Genomic DNA, 9,748 nt, shown 5'->3' on the forward strand with positions numbered 1-9,748 from the left:
AAGTAGATTAACTACAAAAAAAATACAAAAGCCTCAAATAATTGAAATTAGAAACAAAGTAGGGACATTAATAATGACCTAACAGAAGTTTAAAAATCATAAAGAAATGATATGAAGAATGGTATGAAAAAAATTAGACAGGTTAAGTGAAATGGAAAAAGTCCTAGAAACACATAAATTGCCAAAACTGATTCAAGAAGAAATACAAAATAGGGACAGAGCTTTAAAAAGTAAAAGGACTGAATCAGAAATCACAACTCTATCAACATCATTAAATTTCATAAGACTTCCAACAAGCTAAGAAAAAAGAGATGACAGAAATTATTAATATTAAAAATTAAAGAAGATATTACTACATACCCCATGGACATTGAAGAATAATAAAGGCACGTACTGAACAACGCTATGCTCATAAATTTCTTAACAAAGATGAAATGGACAAATTCTTCAAAAGAACAATTTGTCAAAATTCAAATATGAATAAAATAGACAATCAGAATTGGCCTGTATCTATTAAAGAATTTTAATTAATAATTTAAAATCTTCTAAAATAGAAAGCAACAGGCCCAGATGGGTTCTCTAGGGAATTATACCAAACATATTAGAAAGAAGGTATACTATTTCTTTACAATCTCTTCTGGAAGATAGAAAGAATATAATTTATTCTATGAGACCCATGTTATTCTAATACCAAAATCTGAGAAAGACATTACAAGAAAAACAAAAAAGTACAGAACAGTATCTCTCATGACTATAGTGGCAAAAATCTTCAACAAAATATTCCCAAATGAAATTCAACAATGTATAAAAGGAATTATAAGACAAATGAAACTTTTTAGGCATTCAAGGGTGGTTCAACATTTGAAAATCGATTAATGCAACCCAGCATATCAATAGGATAAATAAGAAAAAATATTATGTCAATAGATGTAGAAAAGGCATTTGATAAAATCCAACACTTATTCATGATTAAAATAAAAAAAAAAAACTCTTAGTAAGCTAGAAATAGGAGGCAACTACCTAAATACAATAAAGAACATATACCCCGAAAAACTCCTACATCGTGTGTAAGGGTCAAAAAGTCAAAGGTTTCCTATGAAGTTCAGAAACAAGACAAAGGTGTTCTCTCTCATCACAGCTTTTCAACATTATATTGAAAAATCCTAGCTAATGTAATAAGACAAGAAAAGGAAACAAAATATATACAGGTTGAAAAGAAACAAAGCTGTCCATTCACAGATGACATAATCGTCTGTGTAGAAAATAGAATTAACAAAACATTCTTGGACCCAATAAGTAATTATATCAAGGTTGAAGGATAAAATCAAGGTTGAAGGATAAAACGTTAATAGACAAAACTCAGTCATTTCCCTATATACTAGCAATGAACAAATAGAATTTAAAATTATTATAAAATACATGACTGGGCAAAGAGGTGGCACAATGGTAATGAACTGGACCCACATGGGAAGGTCCTGTGTTTAAAACCCAGGGCCTCCCTAAGGGTGTTAAACATATGCATATGCTTTGATCTAGGCCAGCAGAGACTGGGTGTGGACTGTGCATGAACACCCTGAAGTAGCCTGGGACAGGCTAACTCTCTATCCCTGTCATGGAAGAAATAAAGAAATTTTTTAAATCCATATTACCTTTTGTATTAGAACCCCCCAAATGAAATATGTAAATACAAATATGACTATATATATATATTTATGATCAATATATATTTATGATCAATATGAAGGCAACAATAAAACCCTGATAAATGATATTAAAAAAAGAATAGGTGGAGCAATATTCCTTGTTAATAGACAGAAATACTCAAAATTGTCAAAAGATCAGTTCTTCCCAATTTGATCTATAGAGTCCACATAATGATAACCAAAATCCCAGCTAGCTATTTTGTATATGTTAAGAAACTGATTTTAAAGTTTATATGGAGAGGAAAAATATCCAGAATAGACAACTCAGCATCAAAAGAGAAGAACAAAATCAAAGGCCGGACACGAACCAACTTTATATATTTACCATAAAGCTACACTAATCAAGAAAGCATGATATTGGTAAAAAGAACATACAAACAGATCAATGGAACAAAATAGTGAGCCTGGAACTAAACCTGCATAAATACAGTCAACAGATATGTAGCAAACAAGCAAAGGCAATAGTGAGGGAGCAGTGATAGTCTTTCCCACAAATAGTGCTTGAGAAACTGAACATCAACATGCAGAAAAAGGACTTAGTACACAAATTTATACCATTCAAAAAAATAACTCAAAAAAATAGCAGACCTAAATGTAATGTTAAATGCAATAAAATTTTTAGAAGATAACAGAAAAAAATCTAGGTGGTCTTTGGTAGTCTAGCAAGGACTTTTAAAATAGAAAACCAAAGGCACAATACATGACAGAAATAATATATAAGCTGGATGTCATCACCATTAAAATTCTAGGGCCTGTTCATGGCCTGGTGGTTAAGGAAGGTAGATCCAACATGGCCAAGTATACCACGCAGGTCCCGGATCGTGCAGCTTCGAAAATACACTGAGCACATGTGCGCATGTGTCCAAAGTCAGGAAAGGTGAAAGAAATGGAGAGGGGATTATAGCATCATTTCCCATGGAGGGTGCTATCTCCCCCTCCCTGTCTATCTCTCTTTTTCTCTCTAGTGAGAGCATGCATCCTCTGGTAAATTGAAAGAAGAAGAAGAAGAAAAAGAAATATACAATGCCAAGGGAATGAGAATCCAAACCAGAGACTGGTAGGAAATGCTTGCAAAAAGGCACATCTAATAAATAACTGCTACCCGAAAAAACAAAACATAAACGAAAACAACCTTTAAACCAAACAATAAGAAAATGAATAATCTAATTCTTAAAATATGATAAAAAGTTAAAGTTAAGACACTTTACCAAAGAAGATAAAGAGATGGCAGATAAGAATAAGAAAAGATGCTCAGTATTATATAGCACTGGGAAAATTTAAATTTCTCACAAAAATAAATATAATTTTGTCATAAAAACCAACAGTTGTATTTCTTGGTATTTACCCAAATGAACTAAAATCTTAGATCCACACAAAAACCTACACATAGATATGTATAATAGGTTGATTCATACTTATAAAAAATTGGAAGCAACAACAATGCCCTTCAGTAGGTGAATGGACAAATTGTGGCAGCTCCAGAGGACGAAATATTATCCAGTGCAAATGAAGAATTTTGGGGCCAACCAGGTGGCATGATGTTTGAGAAGGCTGGATTTCACATGACTGACTACACAGTTTGTGTCCCAAGCCCAGTGACTTAAGAGGCACACTGGGAATGTGTACATGTGTGCATGCCCAGAATCTTGAGAGCAGAGTGGAAGACAAGGTATTGGGGCATGGTCATGCCCCTGAGGGGTGCTTTCTTGTGGTGTCTCTCTCTCTCTCTCTCTCTCTCTCTCTCTCTGGCAAGTGCATGTACTCTAGAGCAAACTTAAAAAAAGAATTTTCAAGTCATAAAAGGACATGGAGGAAATGTAAATGCATATTACTAAGTGTAAGAAATAAATCTGAAAGGTTACATACAGTATGGCTGCAATTATGACATTCTGATAATGACAAAACTACAAGGATAGTAAAAAGATTAGTGATTCACAATGGTTTGTAGAGAGATAAAATACAATAGCATAGCACAAAGGTTTTTTATTTTGTTTTGTTTTGTAAGGCAATGAAACTCTTCTGTACAATACTACAGTGGTACTAGTGACACATGCCACTATATAATTCTTTTTTTTTTTTTTTTGCCATAGGATGCTCACACTCACCAGAGAAACAGAAAAATACAGTGAGAGGGAAATCATTCCCTGGGTGGTGGGTGGAAGTGGTCACATAACAATCCCTTCTCCATTCTCCTCCTGGGATTTTACACACACACACACACACACACACACGCACACACACATACACCAGAGTGATTTTCAAGCTACCAGGTCTGGGACTTGAACTGTCATTGACCATGTGGGAGTCCAGTGCTATAACCACTATGCCACTTGCTGGCCCCTGACACTATATAATTGTTAAAACTTCATAGATAAAGCAACACCAAGAATAAATCTTAGTGAAAACTATGCTATTTGGGTCATAATAATATGTCAATGTTGGTTCATCAATTGTAATAAATGTACCACTATGATGCAGGATGTCAATAGTGAAGAAGGTTGTGAATGTGTGTGGACAGGGTGTCATATGTTATGCATATAACAAAGCTAATGTTATGCTCAACTTTGCTGTGAAATTAAAACTATCCTACATAGTAAGGTTTTAAAATTCTAAATAAATAGTAAAGCAAATAAAACAGATGGCTTCACTAGTGAACTATACCACCTAGTTAAAGAAAAATTAACTCTAATACTACTTGAATTCTTCCAAAAACAGAGTAGTAGGGGACACTTACTAACATTCTATGAGGCCTGAATATCCATGGAGGTTGGAAGACTGATATATCCTAATATCAATATAGTCTACAAAGCTGCAAACTATGGTATAAATATGTACCTACATGGGACCAGCAGTTGGCATAATGGCTATATCTCTGGACTCCCATGTAGCCAACCATGGTTCGAGTCTCGGACCCAGTGGCTTTAACTCACGCCAGCACGTGTGTGTGTGTGTGTGCTCAAGATACCAAGAGGAGAATGGAGAAGGGATTGTGGTGCTGGGACCATGCAGTTAACACAAGCTGAGTATGAAGGAACTGCCCCTCAGGCCTAGAGCAAGGACTCGGCTGAGGAGAACTGTTTGCAAGGTCAACAGTTTTACGAGTTCTGGACCTCACCTCTGTTGTGTTACTGTACTGGCCTGCACTCAGTTTCTCTGCCATGGGCCTTATTGCCATACCCCGTAGATTAACTACAAAAAAAATACAAAAGCCTCAAATAATTGAAATTAGAAACAAAGTAGGGACATTAATAATGACCTAACAGAAGTTTAAAAATCATAAAGAAATGATATGAAGAATGGTATGAAAAAAATTAGACAGGTTAAGTGAAATGGAAAAAGTCCTAGAAACACATAAATTGCCAAAACTGATTCAAGAAGAAATACAAAATAGGGACAGAGCTTTAAAAAGTAAAAGGACTGAATCAGAAATCACAACTCTATCAACATCATTAAATTTCATAAGACTCCCAACAAGCTAAGAAAAAAGAGATGACAGAAATTATTAATATTAGAAATTAAAGAAGATATTACTACATACCCCATGGACATTGAAGAATAATAAAGGCACGTACTGAACAACGCTATGCTCATAAATTTCTTAACAAAGATGAAATGGACAAATTCTTCAAAAGAACAATTTGTCAAAATTCAAATAGGAATAAAATAGACAATCAGAATTGGCCTGTATCTATTAAAGAATTTTAATTAATAATTTAAAATCTTCTAAAATAGAAAGCAACAGGCCCAGATGGGTTCTCTAGGGAATTATACCAAACATATTAGAAAGAAGGTATACTATTTCTTTACAATCTCTTCTGGAAGATAGAAAGAATATAATTTATTCTATGAGACCCATGTTATTCTAATACCAAAATCTGAGAAAGACATTACAAGAAAAACAAAAAAGTACAGAACAGTATCTCTCATGACTATAGTGGCAAAAATCTTCAACAAAATATTCCCAAATGAAATTCAACAATGTATAAAAGGAATTATAAGACAAATGAAACTTTTTAGGCATTCAAGGGTGGTTCAACATTTGAAAATCGATTAATGCAACCCAGCATATCAATAGGATAAATAAGAAAAAATATTATGTCAATAGATGTAGAAAAGGCATTTGATAAAATCCAACACTTATTCATGATTAAAATAAAAAAAAAAACTCTTAGTAAGCTAGAAATAGGAGGCAACTACCTAAATACAATAAAGAACATATACCCCGAAAAACTCCTACATCGTGTGTAAGGGTCAAAAAGTCAAAGGTTTCCTATGAAGTTCAGAAACAAGACAAAGGTGTTCTCTCTCATCACTGCTTTTCAACATTATATTGAAAAATCCTAGCTAATGTAATAAGACAAGAAAAGGAAACAAAATATATACAGGTTGAAAAGAAACAAAGCTGTCCATTCACAGATGACATAATCGTCTGTGTAGAAAATAGAATTAACAAAACATTCTTGGACCCAATAAGTAATTATATCAAGGTTGAAGGATAAAACGTTAATATACAAAACTCAGTCATTTCCCTATATACTAGCAATGAACAAATAGAATTTAAAATTATTATAAAATACATGACTGGGCAAAGAGGTGGCACAATGGTAATGAACTGGACCCACATGGGAAGGTCCTGTGTTTAAAACCCAGGGCCTCCCTAAGGGTGTTAAACATATGCATATGCTTTGGTCTAGGCCAGCAGAGACTGGGTGTGGACTGTGCATGAACACCCTGAAGTAGCCTGGGACAGGCTAACTCTCTATCCCTGTCATGGAAGAAATAAAGAAATTTTTTAAATCCATATTACCTTTTGTATTAGAACCCCCCAAATGAAATATGTAAATATAAATATGACTATATATATATATTTATGATCAATATATATTTATGATCAATATGAAGGAAACAATAAAACCCTGATAAATGATATTAAAAAAAGAATAGGTGGAGCAATATTCCTTGTTAATAGACAGAAATACTCAAAATTGTCAAAAGATCAGTTCTTCCCAATTTGATCTATAGAGTCCACATAATGACAACCAAAATCCCAGCTAGCTATTTTGTATATGTTAAGAAACTGATTTTAAAGTTTATATGGAGAGGAAAAATATCCAGAATAGACAACTCAGCATCAAAAGAGAAGAACAAAATCAAAGGCCGGACACGAACCAACTTTATATATTTACCATAAAGCTACACTAATCAAGAAAGCATGATATTGGTAAAAAGAACATACAAACAGATCAATGGAACAAAATAGTGAGCCTGGAACTAAACCTGCATAAATACAGTCAACAGATATGTAGCAAACAAGCAAAGGCAATAATGAGGGAGCAGTGATAGTCTTTCCCACAAATAGTGCTTGAGAAACTGAACATCAACATGCAGAAAAAGGACTTAGTACACAAATTTATACCATTCAAAAAAATAACTCAAAAAAATAGCAGACCTAAATGTAATGTTAAATGCAATAAAATTTTTAGAAGATAACAGCAGAAAATCTAGGTGGTCTTTGGTAGTCTAGCAAGGACTTTTAAAATAGAAAACCAAAGGCACAATACATGACAGAAATAATATATAAGCTGGATGTCATCACCATTAAAATTCTAGGGCCTGTTCATGGCCTGGTGGTTAAGGAAGGTAGATCCAACATGGCCAAGTATACCACGCAGGTCCCGGATCGTGCAGCTTCGAAAATACACTGAGCACATGTGCGCATGTGTCCAAAGTCAGGAAAGGTGAAAGAAATGGAGAGGGGATTATAGCATCATTTCCCATGGAGGGTGCTATCTCCCCCTCCCTGTCTATCTCTCTTTTTCTCTCTAGTGAGAGCATGCATCCTCTGGTAAATTGAAAGAAGAAGAAGAAGAAAAAGAAAAATACAATGCCAAGGGAATGAGAATCCAAGCCAGAGACTGGTAGGAAATGCTTGCAAAAAGGCACATCTAATAAATAACTGCTACCCGAAAAAACAAAACATAAACGAAAACAACCTTTAAACCAAACAATAAGAAAATGAATAATCTAATTCTTAAAATATGATAAAAAGTTAAAGTTAAGACACTTTACCAAAGAAGATAAAGAGATGGCAGATAAGAATATGAAAAGATGCTCAGTATTATATATCACAGGGAAAATTTAAATTTCTCACAAAAATAAATATAATTTTGTCATATGAACCAACAGTTGTATTTCTTGGTATTTACCCAAATGAACTAAAATCTTAGATCCACACAAAAACCTACACATAGATATGTATAATAGGTTGATTCATACTTATAAAAAATTGGAAGCAACAACAATGCCCTTCAGTAGGTGAATGGACAAATTGTGGCAGCTCCAGAGGACGAAATATTATCCAGTGCAAATGAAGAATTTTGGGGCCAACCAGGTGGCATGATGTTTGAGAAGGCTGGATTTCACATGACTGACTACACAGTTTGTGTCCCAAGCCCAGTGACTTAAGAGGCACACTGGGAATGTGTACATGTGTGCATGCCCAGAATCTTGAGAGCAGAGTGGAAGACAAGGTATTGGGGCATGGTCATGCCCCTGAGGGGTGCTTTCTTGTGGTGTCTCTCTCTCTCTCTCTCTCTCTCTCTCTCTCTGGCAAGTGCATGTACTCTAGAGCAAACTTAAAAAAAGAATTTTCAAGTCATAAAAGGACATGGAGGAAATGTAAATGCATATTACTAAGTGTAAGAAATAAATCTGAAAGGTTACATACAGTATGGCTGCAATTATGACATTCTGATAATGACAAAACTACAAGGATAGTAAAAAGATTAGTGATTCACAATGGTTTGTAGAGAGATAAAATACAATAGCATAGCACAAAGGTTTTTTATTTTGTTTTGTTTTGTAAGGCAATGAAACTCTTCTGTACAATACTACAGTGGTACTAGTGACACATGCCACTATATAATTCTTTTTTTTTTTTTTTTTGCCATAGGATGCTCACACTCACCAGAGAAACAGAAAAAAACAGTGAGAGGGAAATCATTCCCTGGGTGGTGGGTGGAAGTGGTCACATAACAATCCCTTCTCCATTCTCCTCCTGGGATTTTACACACACACACACACACACACACACGCACACACACATACACCAGAGTGATTTTCAAGCTACCAGGTCTGGGACTTGAACTGTCATTGACCATGTGGGAGTCCAGTGCTATAACCACTATGCCACTTGCTGGCCCCTGACACTATATAATTGTTAAAACTTCATAGATAAAGCAACACCAAGAATAAATCTTAGTGAAAACTATGCTATTTGGGTCATAATAATATGTCAATGTTGGTTCATCAATTGTAATAAATGTACCACTATGATGCAGGATGTCAATAGTGAAGAAGGTTGTGAATGTGTGTGGACAGGGTGTCATATGTTATGCATATAACAAAGCTAATGTTATGCTCAACTTTGCTGTGAAATTAAAACTATCCTACATAGTAAGGTTTTAAAATTCTAAATAAATAGTAAAGCAAATAAAACAGATGGCTTCACTAGTGAACTATACCACCTAGTTAAAGAAAAATTAACTCTAATACTACTTGAATTCTTCCAAAAACAGAGTAGTAGGGGACACTTACTAACATTCTATGAGGCCTGAATATCCATGGAGGTTGGAAGACTGATATATCCTAATATCAATATAGTCTACAAAGCTGCAAACTATGGTATAAATATGTACCTACATGGGACCAGCAGTTGGCATAATGGCTATATCTCTGGACTCCCATGTAGCCAACCATGGTTCGAGTCTCGGACCCAGTGGCTTTAACTCACGCCAGCACGTGTGTGTGTGTGTGTGCTCAAGATACCAAGAGGAGAATGGAGAAGGGATTGTGGTGCTGGGACCATGCAGTTAACACAAGCTGAGTATGAAGGAACTGCCCCTCAGGCCTAGAGCAAGGACTCGGCTGAGGAGAACTGTTTGCAAGGTCAACAGTTTTACGAGTTCTGGACCTCACCTCTGTTGTGTTACTGTACTGGCCTGCACTCAGTTTCTCTGCCATGGGCCTTATTGCCATACCCCGGT

The sequence above is a fragment of the Tupaia chinensis genome, unplaced genomic scaffold (genome assembly GCF_000334495.1).
Source record: "Tupaia chinensis unplaced genomic scaffold, TupChi_1.0 Scaffold144058_1, whole genome shotgun sequence".
In the NCBI taxonomy this organism is placed as follows: domain Eukaryota; kingdom Metazoa; phylum Chordata; class Mammalia; order Scandentia; family Tupaiidae; genus Tupaia; species Tupaia belangeri.